General features: G+C 44.3%; 1 long non-coding RNA gene across 3 annotated transcripts in view; it reads right to left on the bottom strand.

Annotated features, from left to right (window-relative positions):
- Positions 1 to 6,793: 6,793 nt before the first annotated feature.
- LOC123361774 overlaps positions 6,794 to 14,512 on the bottom strand; it is an 81,282-nt gene continuing 73,563 nt past the window's right edge. For 2 of the 3 annotated variants that reach the window (XR_006576224.1, XR_006576223.1), the window contains one exon: positions 8,353 to 9,485. This is a non-coding gene — a long non-coding RNA (uncharacterized LOC123361774). Of the gene's footprint in view, positions 6,845 to 8,352; positions 9,486 to 14,512 lie in introns of those variants that run through there. The other variant, XR_006576225.1, reaches the window with a different exon arrangement.

The raw sequence follows: 14,512 nt of genomic DNA, 5'->3' as shown, positions 1-14,512 counted from the left end.
TCCATTTAGAAAAACAAATGTGACAAGTTGTGCTGGGTGGGGATTCTTTTGTATTAATGAGGAGTTTCAGATACTAGCAATGGTTGTTGAAGCCTTGAACCACTGCCCATGAGTACTATGCAATGTGTGTTAGAAATCATCAAGAAATATACTGCTTGTTACATTAGCATTGTCTTCTGTGCTATCTGCCCCTCGAATGCTGGGTGTCCGTTGGGATTCAACTGGGGCCTGGCCATGAAATACAATCTGAAGCTACTGTAGACATGTCTAACAGAAAGTCTCTTTGAAAATGAGTGCCAACTAGTGGCATGTTTTTCCCTGCAACCTCAAACACATAGAGACTCAGATGTGTAAAGACTGGAATGGACCTCAATAGATCATCTAGTCCAGTCCCCTGTACTCAAGGCAGGACTAAGTAATAACTAGACCATTCCGACAGGTGTTTGTCTAACCCAGAGGTGGGCAAACGTTTTGGCCTGAGGGCCACATCTGGGAATAGAAATTGTATGGTGGGCCATGAATGCTCACAAAATTGGGGTTGGGGGTGTGGGAGAGGGTGAGGGTGAGGGCTGAGAGTGCAGACTCTGGGGAGGGACTGGGGATGAGGTGCTTGGGGTGCAGGAGGGTGTTCCAGGCTGGGACTGAGGGGTTCGGAGGGCATGAGGGGGGAATCAGGGCAGGGGTGCTGGAAGGGGTGCAGGCTCCATCTGGGAGTGCGGGCTCTGGGGTGCAGGAGGGTGCTCCAGGCTAGGATCGAGGGGTTCGGAGGGCAGGAGGGGGATCAGGTCTGGGGCAGATGATTGGGGCATGGGAAGAGGTTTAGGGGTGCAGGCTTTGGGTGGAGCTTACTTCAAGTGGCTCCCAGAAGTAGCTACATGTTCCTTCTCCAGCTCCTATGTGGAGGTGTGGCTAGGCCCTCTGCATGCTGCCCCATCTGCATGTGCCAGTACTGCAGCTCCCATTGCCCATGGTTCCTGGCCAATGGGAGCTGCGGTGGCGGCACTTGGGGCAGGGGCAGCATACAGAGTGGAGCCCCCTGGCTGCCTCTACGTGTAGGAGCCATAGGGGGGCCTCCAATCCTGCTCCCCGGCTGGAGCGCCGGAGCGGGAGCTCGAGGGCCGGATTAAAACGGCCCACTGGCCGGATCCAGCCCACAGGCCGTAGTTTGCCCACCCCTTGTCTAGCTTCTTCTTAAAAACTTCCAATGACAGAGATCCTACAACCACCTTAGGCAATTTGTTCCAGTGCTTAACCACCCTGACAATCAGAAAGATTTTCCTAATATACAACCTAAACCTCCCTTGCTGCAATTTAAGCCCATTGCTTCTTGTCCTATCTGCAGAGGTAAATGAGAATAATTTTTCACTCTCATCCTTGCAATAGCCTTTTATGTTCTTAGAAACTATTATTGTGCCCCTCTTCCTCATCTCCCCCCCCCCCGCCCCGTCTTCTCTTCTCCAGACTATATAAACCCATTTTTTTTTTTCAATCTTTCTTCATAGGGCATATTTTCTAGACCTTTAATAATTTTTGTTGTTCTCCTCTGGACTTTCTCCAATTTGTCCACATCTTTCCTGAAATGTGGCGCCCCGAACTGAATATAATATGACAGTTGAGGCCTTATCAGCACAGAGTTGAGGAATTACTCTTCGTGTCTTGCTTACAACACTCCTGCTGATACATCCCTGAATGATGTTTGCTTTTTTGCAAGTGTTACTCTATTGACTCATATTTAGCTTGTGATCCACTATAACCCCCAGATCCCTTTCCAAAGTACTCCTCCCTAAGCAGTCATTTCCCATTTTGTATGTGTGCAACTGATTGTTCCTTCCTAAGTGGAGTACTTTGTATTTGTCCTTATTGAATTTCATCGTTTTTTTCTTTAGAGCCATTTCTCCAGTTTGTCCAGAGCATTTTTAATTTTAATCCTAGACACTTGCAACCCCTCCCAGCTTGGTATTATCATCAAACTTAATAAGCATACTCTCTATGCCACTATCTAAAACATTTATGAAGATACGGACCAGAACTGGACCCAGGACCAATCTCTGTGGGACTCCACTCAATATGCCTTTCCAGCTTTATTGTGAACCACTGATAACTACTCTCTGGGAATGGTTTTCCAACCATTTATGCACCCACCTGATAGTAGCTCCATTTAGGCTATGTTTCCCTAGTTTGTTTATGAGAAGGTCACACGAGACAGTATCAAAAGCCTTACTGAAGTCAAGATATACCACATCTACTGCTTCCCCCCCATGCCCCATCCACTAGACTTGTACCCTGTCAGAGAAACCTGTTAGGTTGGTTTGACATGGTTTGTTCCTGACAAATTCATATTGATTGTTACTTATCGCCTTATTATCTTTTAGGCCCTAGTTATTTGCAAGTTGATTGCTCGATTATTTGCGCCATTATCTTTCTGGTCCCGAAGTTAAGCTGACTGGTCTATAATTCCCCAGGTTGTCCTTTCCCCCTTTTTATAGATGGGGACCATATGTGCCCTCTTTCAGTCCTCTGGAGTCTCTCCCGTCTTCCATGAGTTTTCAAAGATAATCGATAATGGCTCAGATAGCTCCTCAGTTAGCTCCTTGTGTATTCTAGTATTCTAGGGTTGTCAAAATCCAATTTTTATTTTTTGAATGATTTTGAAGGATAATATTGATATTTATTTTTAAGCTTTTTTTTAGATCTTTAGCTTTAAATTTTCACAGTTGCACAAAATTAAGGGTTTAAAGTATTGGAAATTATTGTAGAGGGTCATACTAGGGGAGGTAAGACAATTCTTTAATGATAGTAGACACTGATGTAGGCAGATTTAAAACAAACAAAAAGAAGTATTTTTTTTCACACAACACACAGTCAACCTGTGGAACTCTTTGCCAGAGGATGTTGTGAAGACCAAGACTATAACATGGTTCAAAAAAGAACTAGATAAATTCATGGAGGATAGGTCCATCAATGGCTATTAGCTAGGATGGGCAGGGATGGTGTCCCTAGCCTCTGTTTGCCAGAAGCTGGGAATGGGTGACAGGATAGATCACTTGATGATTACCTGCTCTGTTCATTCCCTCTGGTGCACCTGGCATTGACCACTGTCAAAAGACAGGATACTGGTCTGACCCAGTATGGCCATTCTTATGTTCTTATGAGATTCAAAAAGTTATAGCTCTATAGCCTTTAAAACATATGTCAAAATATATGCAGTAAATATCCTTAAATCAAACTCTAATACATTTTCAAATAGCATTTTTCTTACTTTGCCTATCTGTAAATTTCTGTTGTTATCAATGGAAATATTTTGTGTCAGTTTGTGTGTGTATGGTGAAACTGATATTTACTGACATTTGCCAATAAAAATCTAATCCTTCCACGCCTATATATAATCTTTTTCATCCTGTCTAACAACACTAATTTCATTTTCATAGTGATCCTTCACCCTTATTCAATTACACTCTCCATATTACTTGTTTTCTCTCTAATATATGCATTTTAAATAAACCATCTCAGAACTAGCGTACTACATATTGAACTAGAAATATTTACCACCTTTTGGAGATGGATGCTACTGAAGGAGAACTTATTCTTTTTCTTTGAATAATGTCCCTATGGATGTTCCACTGTAGGTGTGGCAGCTCCACCTGTGTCTGGGTTCAGAGATCTTCATCAACAGTGCCTGTTGGACCGCACATGCGCACCTCCCAGTCTCATGCCATGATTGGGACGTAAATATAGCACTGTGCGGTCTGACCACCCTCCCGGTTTCTTCTCTACTGCCTTTGGTCTGGGATGGAATCTGCAGCAGAGCCTGTTTCTCCTTTTGACCTGTTAGATATTGCCTTACCTGTTAGCTTTAGTGTAGTTTAATAGTTACTTCTTCCTTTCTTGTCCTCTCCCTGAATAAAAAAATTATTTTTCCGTTTCCATTAGTTTATAGCTTAGGTTTTTGTTTTCCCACTTCCTGCCTTTCCTGACCAGGAAGCTTTTCCCCTCACCCTTATGCCCGGATTGCCTGGGTTTAAGAGGAGCATTTCCTGCCAGGATGCCTTTCTGGTAATTGATGGTCACCTACAATGTATTCTCTGCCTGGGAGAGGGACACCTCCTGCAAAAGTGTACTCATTGCCACAATCTGACTTCCAGGGCCAGAAAAGACCGGGACATTTGGCTATGATTTCTCTGCATGGAGAAATCAGTCTGTGCAGCATTGGACCCTGGCCTGGACACTTCCTCTGCACAGCTCTCACATGCTGCTAGGTCGTCCACTGAACCTCATTCACTGCATCCTTCTAAAAGAAAATCTTCTCTTTCCTGAGCTGATGGGAAGAAACAGGCTCCCTCATCTCCCTCTAAGGCACCGCCTGCCAGAACGCCATCCCCTGTGAGATCAATTGCCCCAACATCTTCTGAGAGGGCACATAGCTCCAGGGAATGTCTGAGTACCTCCGGTGCCAGATCTAGGTAAAGGTCTAAAGACCCTAACCAGGCAGACCTACAGCTGTCAGCACCATCTCTTGGCACTGGATACTGAGACTTGAGACCTTCAAGAATGGTGCCAACTGCCTGACCAGACCAACTTTAGGCACTATGGCACTGGCATGGACAGCTCTACCAATGCTGACATCCATTTCAGCACCAAGCAAGTTCTCAGCACTGAGAAAGTCTTACACCCCAAGCGAGTCTTCAACTCCATCTGCTGGCTTCTCAAGAGAATGCACCTCTCCCTCAGCACAGTTACATGTGTGGATGCTGATGATGCTCCTCCCTTCTCTCCAAGAGTTCAGATACCCCAAAGACATACTTGTATTTGATATGCCTGAGTCACCACTACTCAGACATGACCTCCTTCACGTCTGTCCTCTCTGGAATCACACTATTCTTCCTTTTCCCTTCTGAAGATGGCATTGTCCTTCCCCAGCGATGCAGAGGTGGAAGAGTTCTACGTTACACCCTCATACTTGGGACTGGCACAAAAGTCATCCTCTACATAGCCTCACTATCCACAATTCTAAATATCCAATTATGAGGCTCTCATGAACAAGTACAATTATCTGAACTATTCTAAAATACAGACTTTCTTACCAAGGACAAAAAAGAGCAACTCCAGGCCCTCGTGCCTGAAGGACACCTCTCGGCCTGTACAGTTTTACAAGGCTCTTTGGACTCTGTGGATACTGCTGCCCATTCCATCACAATTGCTGTAGTCATGAGAGGAGTGTCATGGCTGCACCTCTTTGGCCTTACTAAGGAGGTATAAACCACCATTGAGAACCTACTCTTTGAGGGTCCCCAATTATTTGTGGAGCATAGGGATGAATCTCCACACTCCCTTAAGGACTCTCAAGCAACTCTCCGCTCTCTCAGTATTTACACACTAGTGCCAAAGAGATGCCTGGGGAAATACCAACTTCCCTCATGACCCCGAACACCGCAATCCAGTAACACTACAATACTCAACACTGTTGACAGAAGCCCCCTACCAAGCACAGATATATGACTCCTCAAGGGGCAACCTCTCATGCACGTTTGACCAAACAACAATTTTGAAGAGGTGATTGAGGCCCCGAAAAGCCTCATCCTGTTCCAGTCACAACAACCATCTCTGACATCCCAGCAGTCTGGCAACAGTCCATCCCCTTTCTTTCCATCATGGCAGCTAATTACCTCAGACAAGTGGGTCCTAGAAATCATCAAGGAAGGATACTTCATCCCTTTCCTCTCTCTCTCACCTCCTCTCTCTTTCCTAGTTCCCCTTCAGGGTCCCGTCTCACAAGCCTGTACTACGAGAATATATAAATCACCTTCTGTAACTGGCGAATGGATAGCTCAGTGGTTTGAGCATTGGCCTGCTAAACCCAGGGTGGTGAGTTCAATTCTTGAGGGGGCTACTTAGGGATTTGGAGTAAAAATCAGTACATGGTCCTGCTAGTGAAGGCAGGGGGCTGCACTTGATGACCTTCCAGTTCTAGGAGATAGGTATATCTCCTATTATTATGTAACCCTTCTGCCAGGCTGAAACGATAGCAGCAAGGGTCGGGTTCAATACATAGGGGTCCCTTCCCCACAACGTAATGCAAACCAGCTCAAGCCCCCACCCAGTGACCTGGGAAAATCTTACACACACCCCTGGGCGCTTCAAGGAGGCAATACTTCCCCTCTTGCAAGCACAGACTCTTGGTGTAACAGAAAAGGTTTAATTACATGAGATAAACAACAAGCATTAAATTGGGAAAATACCTCAACTAGAGTTCATAGGTCAAACCGTGAGCAAAGACCCACCCCAGCAAATTGGGCTGTGCCCTTCTCTCGGGGCCCTTGAGTCCAGCAACCCCCCAAATCACCCACAGTCCCAAAAGTCCCACAATCCAAAAGTCTCTGTCCCGGGTCAGTGCAGCCCCAGAGTTCAAGAGTCTCTCTGCAGAGGTCCCCCTCCCCAGCCTGGCTAGAAAGGGGCACCTTACGTGGTTCGGGGCCAACTGCCCTGCCTCTTCGTGGGGTTCTGCTTCCACTAGTCGTCCCCGCAAACAGCTCAGCTCCGCTGGCTCTGTGGGCTGCTCCGCTCTGCCAGCTGCTTTGGTCCACCAGCTGTCCTGTGATCTTCTCCGGCCATCCTCGCGAGCTGCTCGGCTCCACACACCCAGTGGCTGCACAAACTGCTCCACTCCGCTCTGCCAGCTGCTCTGCTCCACGGTATTGCTTCAGGCTCCCCCACTCATTAGCACAGTACTCAGTGCTCTCAGCTCAGCAAGTCCAGCTCTTCAGTGATTTCAGCTCCTAGTGATTCCAGCTCATAGTAGGGGAACCCCAGTGCCAGTGAATTCAGCTCAGTAACCTGTATCTAGATTCTTAAGGGAATCAAAAATTAACTCTGACATTCCACAGTGGAGAGAGGCATAGGTGGAACTGGTGCTTCTGGCTCACACAAGGCGCTTATACCATCAAGTACAGATATCTGTCCCCAGCCTCTCTCTTTTTAATGAGTTTTGGAACCCATGTCCCTTGTCTAGCAAGTGCGTTTTAGTTGATAGTGAAACCCTTTATCATAAGACAATTTTGTAGTTCCTCATTTACTTAATCAGGGTGACAACATTTTATTCCTTCTGCCCCAATAACAAAGAATTTGGGGATCCCACAGCTGTGAAAATAACCATCCCAGGCTGCTGTGTGGTATGCTAAGTGGGGTGGGAGTGCCAATGCAAATAACTGAAATGCTAATGTGAATACTTGAAACTTCTTTCTGCACTCCCCATAATTTACCACCAGATGTCAGGGTAGAGCTCATCCTGACTCTGCTTACAATTATAATAATAATCATATTATTATTATTATCCCAGCACAGAGGGAAGGGTTTGTACTCCCATTATTTATTTATCACAATACACCCTACCCACATATGGTTCCTCTGATTCATCAAGGGGATTGATCACTCTCAATACAAAGTACTGCCCTTTAGAGTCTCGACAGCCCCTCATGTGTGCTCTATGTCCTTGTGGTAGTGGCTGCCTAGCTATGCAAAGAGGGAATTGTCATCTTTCCATACTTAGATGACTGTCTCCTCAAGGCCACATCCAAAACCGATGTCCTTTATGCCATCCAAATGACAATGGACCTTTTCTCAAGCTTCAGCCTTCGTGTAAACCTAGAGAAATCTACACTAACAACCGTGCAACACGGGAGTTTATACTGGATTTTGTATCGAAGGAGAGAATCTGTTCTCAAGTCTTAGCCAGGGCATGTTTCTAGCTTGTATGGGGAGATTCTGGCAAACCAGTAAAGTCCCTGAAACCACTCAAAGCAGCCTAGTCAGCAGTCTCAGCTTCACCAAGGCAGGAGGGGAGAAGGTTTTGGGAGCCACAGAAAGGGCAACTTCACCCTGTGTCCTTTCTGATAAGAATTGTGTTGAAGTTGCTGATGCATGCATTTTAGGAGAACAGGATGTGCTCCAGGAATGTCTATTGGGGCCTCAAGACTGCAAACTCTGGAAAAACCCACTCCTGGTTAATCAATAATCAGAAGGAACCCCTTGCTTGACCATTGAAACGGCTTACTTAACAAGTTTTTTATAAGGGACATGTCATTCTATTACTAATGTATAAATAAGGGGGAAAAGTTTGAGGTAGTTGGACTCTTTTGGGACTTGTTTGGACTCTTCTTCTGAATACATCTTGCGGTCCCCACCAGCAGACGGAAGATTTGGCCACCGGAAGCCTGCCGCTGTGTCACTCAAGAGCCACACTCAGCTTTGGTAATTATCAAGGGTTGGGGGTGTTTTACTAACCTGTTGTGGATGTGTGTAAGTGCTTGAGACTAAGTAAAGTTTAGTTTTAAGTGAAAGCACTCTTGTGTTGTCCTGTTTGTGCCAGCCATCTATCGGTCAGACTGCCGTGTCTCCCCTGATTTATTTCCTGACACCACCTCGCACAGAGTAAAAGTTACCAAGCGCTTTGGGTTGAAAGAACCCGGAGTAACAAGCTACTCGACCACATGGCAATGGTCATGTTCGTGGTGAAGTACGCACGGTTACACATGAGGCTTGGCTCTGGGCTTGGCTACGTACAGTCTATGTGCCTCACAGACATAGCCTTCCCAAGCTCCTATCCTGCTTATGAAGGTCAAGAACTCATCACTCTGGTGGACACAGTTCAAGAACATCTGTGTTGGGGTCCCTTTCCTTCAACCAATGCCGTCCATGATTCTAATAACTGATGCCTCCTTAATCAGTTGGGGAGTGCACATTCACACTCATACAGTGCAGGGCAGATGGTCCTTAACTGAATCCGCCCTACACATCAACCTCCTAGAGCTATGAGAAGTCCACAATGCCTGCCGATGCTTTCTCCCACTGATCGCACACTGCACTATTAGAATCATGATGGACAATATTGCCTGCATATTCTACATCATCAGACAAGGTAGAGCGAGTTCCCATTCTCTATGTTTGGAGGCACTGAAATTATGGAACTGGTGTATCCAACACGGCATCACCATCTCAGCCGCATACCTTCCTGGATCCAGAACATCACCATGGACTCATTAAGCAGGAGATTCTCCCACAATCATGAGTGGGAACTAGATACGTTAGCCCTTCAGCACATCTTCAACCACTGGGGATTCTCCACCACACATCTCTTTCCCACACCAGAGAATGGCCACTGCCCTCAATTTTGCTCAAGAGCGGGCTTAGGACACAGATCAGATACATTCCTGATCACATGGGATGCACTGCTACTCTATGCCTTTCCTCCCTTCCCCCTTCTGTTCCGAGTACTCCACAAGATCCCAGGGGACTAAGCCCATGTCATCCTTATATCTCCATCATGGCCACGACAGATCTGGTATATTTACCTCATTCACATGACGGTATGCCTGCCAATCTCTCTCCGTCTGACTCTGCAACTTCTTTCACAGGATGCATCCTCCATCTCAATCCACAGCTGCTCCACCTGAAATCATGGCTCCTCCATGGTTCCAGGATTCAGAAATAACCTGTTTAGAAGCAGTTAAACAAGTACTCTTGAACAGCAGGCTTGATACGACTAGATGCACTTACCTCCACAATTGGACTAGATTCCAATCCTGGTGTACCTCCAATCAGGTGAAGGCAACAAGCGCTCCATTATTACTCATCCTGGACTATATTTGACACCTTAAACAATTGGGGTTATCCAGAAGCTCCATTTGTGTGCATTTGGTAACCATCATGACTTTCCACTATGAGATAGATAGCCACTCTGTCCTCACTCACCCACTCATGAAACTATTCCTGAAGGACCTCCAAAATCTTTACCCTCACATATGGGATCCAACCCCAGCTTGGGACCCTGACCTTATCATATGTTTTCTTACTAGACCTCCATTTGACTCAATGTGAACATGCTCCTAATGTCCATTTATCTATGAAAAAAGTTTTTCTTGTCTCTATCACCTCTGCCCAGTGGGTTAATGAAATTGGAGCACGGTATGGCATACCCCCTGTGGACAATTTTTTCATAAAGACAAGGTTACACTATGTCCAAATCCCAAATTTTTACCCAAGGTACCATCCTTTTTCCAGCTAAATCAACCTATTCACTTTCCCTGCTTCTTTCCACACTAACACAGCAACCAACAGGAGGCATTGTTGCATACCCTGGACATCAGACGAGCATTAGCTTTTTTCCTGGACAGAACTAAACCTTTCAGGAAATTGCCACACTTATTCCTCTCAACAGCTGAAAGATTGAAAGTCACTGCCACTTCTAAGCAATGCCTTTCCAAGTGGATCTCACAGTGTATACACCTGTCCTATCAACTACACAATAAACACCCTCTTCCTGGAATTCAAGCACATTTCACTCGCTCTCTAGCCACCTCGATTGCCTTTCTCAACAATGTCCTGATTGCTGACATTTGCAAAGCAGCCACATGGGCATCCGCAGACACTTGTAGCTGTCACTACGCCATTACTCAGGATGCCACATCAGATACTCTGCTAGGACACACTGTCCTATCATCTACAGTAAAAGCTGCTCCGAAGCCCCAGCCTTCCAATGAGGGGCACTGCTTTATCGTCACCCACAGTGCAGCACCCATGGGGACATCTTGAAGAAGAAGAAGAGAAATGGTGAGGTTCTTTGAGATGTGTCCCCCTATGGGTGCTCCACTACCCATGCTCCTCCCCTTTGCTGCAGAGCTGAAAGATAATCTCTGTGGCTGAGAGGGAACTGGGGAGGGGGGAGAGGGGGCGATCAGACTGCACAGCATTTTATATATGTCCCTCTCATGGAATGAGACCAGGAGCTGTGCACATGTGGGCTGATGGGCCCTGCTGATGAAGATCCCCGATCCCAGGTGCAAAGGGCGCTGCTGGACCTGCAGTGGAGCACCCATAGAGACACATCCCGAAGAACCTCAGTTATTGCACAGGATGAGTAACCTTCTCATTCAGTGTTTCACAAGCTGTTTTCTAAAATAAATTCACTTAATTCAGTCGTTTACCTTTATAGGCCCAAAAGATGTAGAAAATGTCAGAATCCAAAACAAAACCCAGAAATGCTCAGGATGGGCAGATGGTCCAAAAACTGCCCAAAATGGTTCAAAGAGATAATCAAATACCAGCCCCCATACAAGTGATGCCATCACACAGAGACATCCTCCACAGTCAGCTTAGTCACCTGCTCCAATGCGATCCCCAAAAATCGGCTTGAGAAATACTACCCAACAATCAACCCCCAAAATACTCCCAAAACCACACACACTACACAGTTCAGGAGATGTCACCCCCCAAAACCCACTGCCCATAACCTAGTTCAAAAAGACCAAATGCTAGTCACTAAAAACTTCAAAAATAGCCTGGACAACCACCCCTAAACAGCACAAAGAAAAAGAGACTCCCACTGTTCCCTAAAAAAATTAAAAATAGAGCCTCAATCAGTCTCCAAACACCAAACTCAAATCCAGCTCCACCTCCCCACTTCAAAATGCCTCTAATAGAAGAACATTCCTCAAGTTACTTAAAGGTTAAACATGAAAAAAAATCATCCAAAGAAGTTCCCCAAACCATTGAAATAGCACAAAAAGTGAGCTAAAGCAAGCCAAAAAGGTACCCAGAGTATGAATACAATACCTAAGAGCTACCAAAAGTGTTTGAAAAGGTCCAAAAAGTGCCCAGAAATGCCCCAAAGGGTTTAATTGTTTTATAAAAATATCAGGAAATGGTCCAAAATGATTTTTTGTTTTCAAATGGGGTAAAGCAAGCACCCAATAGCACTCAAAGTGTCCAAACATAGCTCAGTGGTAAAGAAGGTGTCAAACCCTGTCTAAAACGTATCATACAAATGTCAAAAACCCATACAAAGGTCCAAAAACTGTCCCCAAAGGCTTTGCCCTTTTACTTGCTGAACTGTTTGGACAAATAATTTTCAGGCTGTGAGTTGCTTGCCAACTGTTCACTTCAGGCAAGTCACTATTTGAATGGTTTCAGAGTAGCAGCCGGGGCATTGCTGGCACGTGATGCACATGATATCACATTGGTAGATGTGCAGGTGAACGAGCCCCTGATCTCATGGCTGATGTGATTAGGTCCTATGATGGTGTCCCCTGAATAGATATGTGGACAGAGTTGGCAATGGGCTTTGTTGCAAGGATAGGTTCCTGGGTTAGTGTTTTTGTTGTATGGTGTGTGGTTGCTGGTGAGTATTTGCTTCAGGTTGGGGGGCTGTCTGTAAGCGAGGACAGGTCTGTCTCCCAAGATCTGAGCCATCATGTGCCAGCAATGCCCCCCTGCCATGTACATTGGCCAAACTAGACAGTCTCTACGCAAAAGAATAAATGGACACAAATCTGACATCAGGAATCCTAACCAGTAGGAGAATACTTCAACCTCTCTAATCACTCAGTGATAGAGGTTAAGGTGCCAATTTAGCAACAGAAAAGCTTCAAAAACTGACTCCGAGAAGCTGCTGAACTTGAATTAATATGCAAACTACATACTATTAACTTAGGTTTGAACAGAGACTGGGAATGGCTCGGTCATTACACTAATTGAATCTATTTCCCCATGTTAAAGTATCCTCATACCTTCATATCAACTGTCCGAAATGAGCCATCTTGATTATCACTTCAAAAGTTTTTCTCCCCTGCTGATAATAGCTTCTTTTAATTAGTTAGCCTCTTACAGTTGGCATGGATACTTCCACCTTTTCATGTTCTCTGTATGTATTAATATCTTCTTACTGTGTGTTCTAGTCTATGCATCCGATGAAGTGAGCTGTAGTCCATGAAAGCTTACGCACAAATAAATTTGTTAGTCTCTAAGGTGCCACAAGCACTCCTGTGCTTTTTATTTGAATGGTGGTGTTATTCACTACACCATTCAGTTATATTATTTCTCCTCCCTAATTAGATAATTTAAAATTTAGTAGGAAAAAAATGATAAAACAGGAACAGCAAATATTACACTTCTAGTATAAATAATCATTAACACTAAAATGCCTAGAATTTTCATGATCATTTTCCTTAACATCTTTCTGTCCCATGTAATAATGTGCACTTGCAGTATATTATTCAGTCACTAGATGTCTCTGAGAGCCACAGAATTCTAGACTGGGTCCTGTCACTGGTAGACAAGAGACAAAACTAGTATTTAAGCTAAGTGGAAGTCTGCTGTGTGTGTCCATAGTCTGTGGTAGTTTTCTTTAATAAATGGGCCCTGTTTAGGATGGATTGAGATTCCATATTTCAGGACATTCCTCAAATGCACATGAACAACAAATTACATGATCAATAAATCATAATAAACTGAGCTAAGCATTTTTTTTCATGAACATTTTGCAAACTGTTTTTAAAATATTTGATTAGTATTATTCCTAACTCTTTTATGCTATTTTTTTCACTATTGAAAGATTGCCTTGAAACACCTTTCTGGATTTAGATCTTCATTAGTGCATCATCTACAAAAAGCAGTCTTTTCATGCTGATAAATGTATTATATGCAGAGCTGGCAGTACTGCTTATAGATAAAGTTGCCTTACAATTTCCCTTATAAGGCCCTGTTTGTTCAGTTGCTTGTAACCATGCTAAAACGTTAACTGTTTGGGCTGAAATTTTCATGCTGGGAATCTGTCTCAGGTTGATTTTTTTTTTTTTGAGAAGTTTCAGCTAAAATCGTTCTGTTGGTTTTGAGACTGAGGTTAGAAAAAAATAAGTCATTTTACCCATGTTAAAAAAATCCTTACAATTGTTTAGTTGAGGAGCTTCTGCACCCCCATGCCTTGAAGCAATGTCTTGAATTTGGTGCATCTGTGGCCAGGGTCTGGTGCCAGGAATATGCTTTTGGCCATCTCTGTGAAAATTCACCCAATCTGGGCCAATTTATAAGCCACTGAGAAATTGCTTTTCACACTCTGAATCTTGTCAGAATTTGGCAGCTAAATTCTCTGAAGATTCCATTTTTACTGAGCATGAGGAAATTTAAGGTTGATGAATGCAAAGTAAAGCACATTGGAGAGAAAAAATGAAACCATTCCTATGCCTTACAAAGTGCTAAAGTTCCTGTGTCAACCCAAGAAAGGGACTAGGGCATCACTGTAGATAGCTCAATGAAAATCTCTACTCAATGTACAGCTCCAGTCAAATAAGCAAACAAGATGTTACAATGCATAAGAAATGGAATGAAGAATATTATTAGAATGCCTTTATATAAAACAGTGGTGCTGCCTTATCTGGAAACTGTGTGCAACACTGATCACCCTATCTCCAAAAAAATATTGCAGACCTGGAGGGAGTTCAGAGAAAAGTGACACAAATGATCAAGGGCCTGGAAAATAGACTCTTCTGAAGAGAGATTGAAAATAGTGAGTGTTCACCTTAGAAAGGAAATGAATAAGAGGGGACATACTAAAAATATATAAAATAATGAATGGTCTAGAGACATTAGGCAGGGAACAGCTGTTCTCCTGGTGTCATAACACAAGAACAGTGGGAATTTCAGTGGAAGTAAAAGGTCGGAAATTCAAAACAGATAAAAAGGAAGT

This window comes from Mauremys mutica, chromosome 1 (genome assembly GCF_020497125.1).
Source record: "Mauremys mutica isolate MM-2020 ecotype Southern chromosome 1, ASM2049712v1, whole genome shotgun sequence".
Classification (NCBI taxonomy): domain Eukaryota; kingdom Metazoa; phylum Chordata; order Testudines; family Geoemydidae; genus Mauremys; species Mauremys mutica.
Note: the sequence above shows the minus strand (reverse complement) of the source record. Positions and strands in the feature narration are given on the sequence as shown.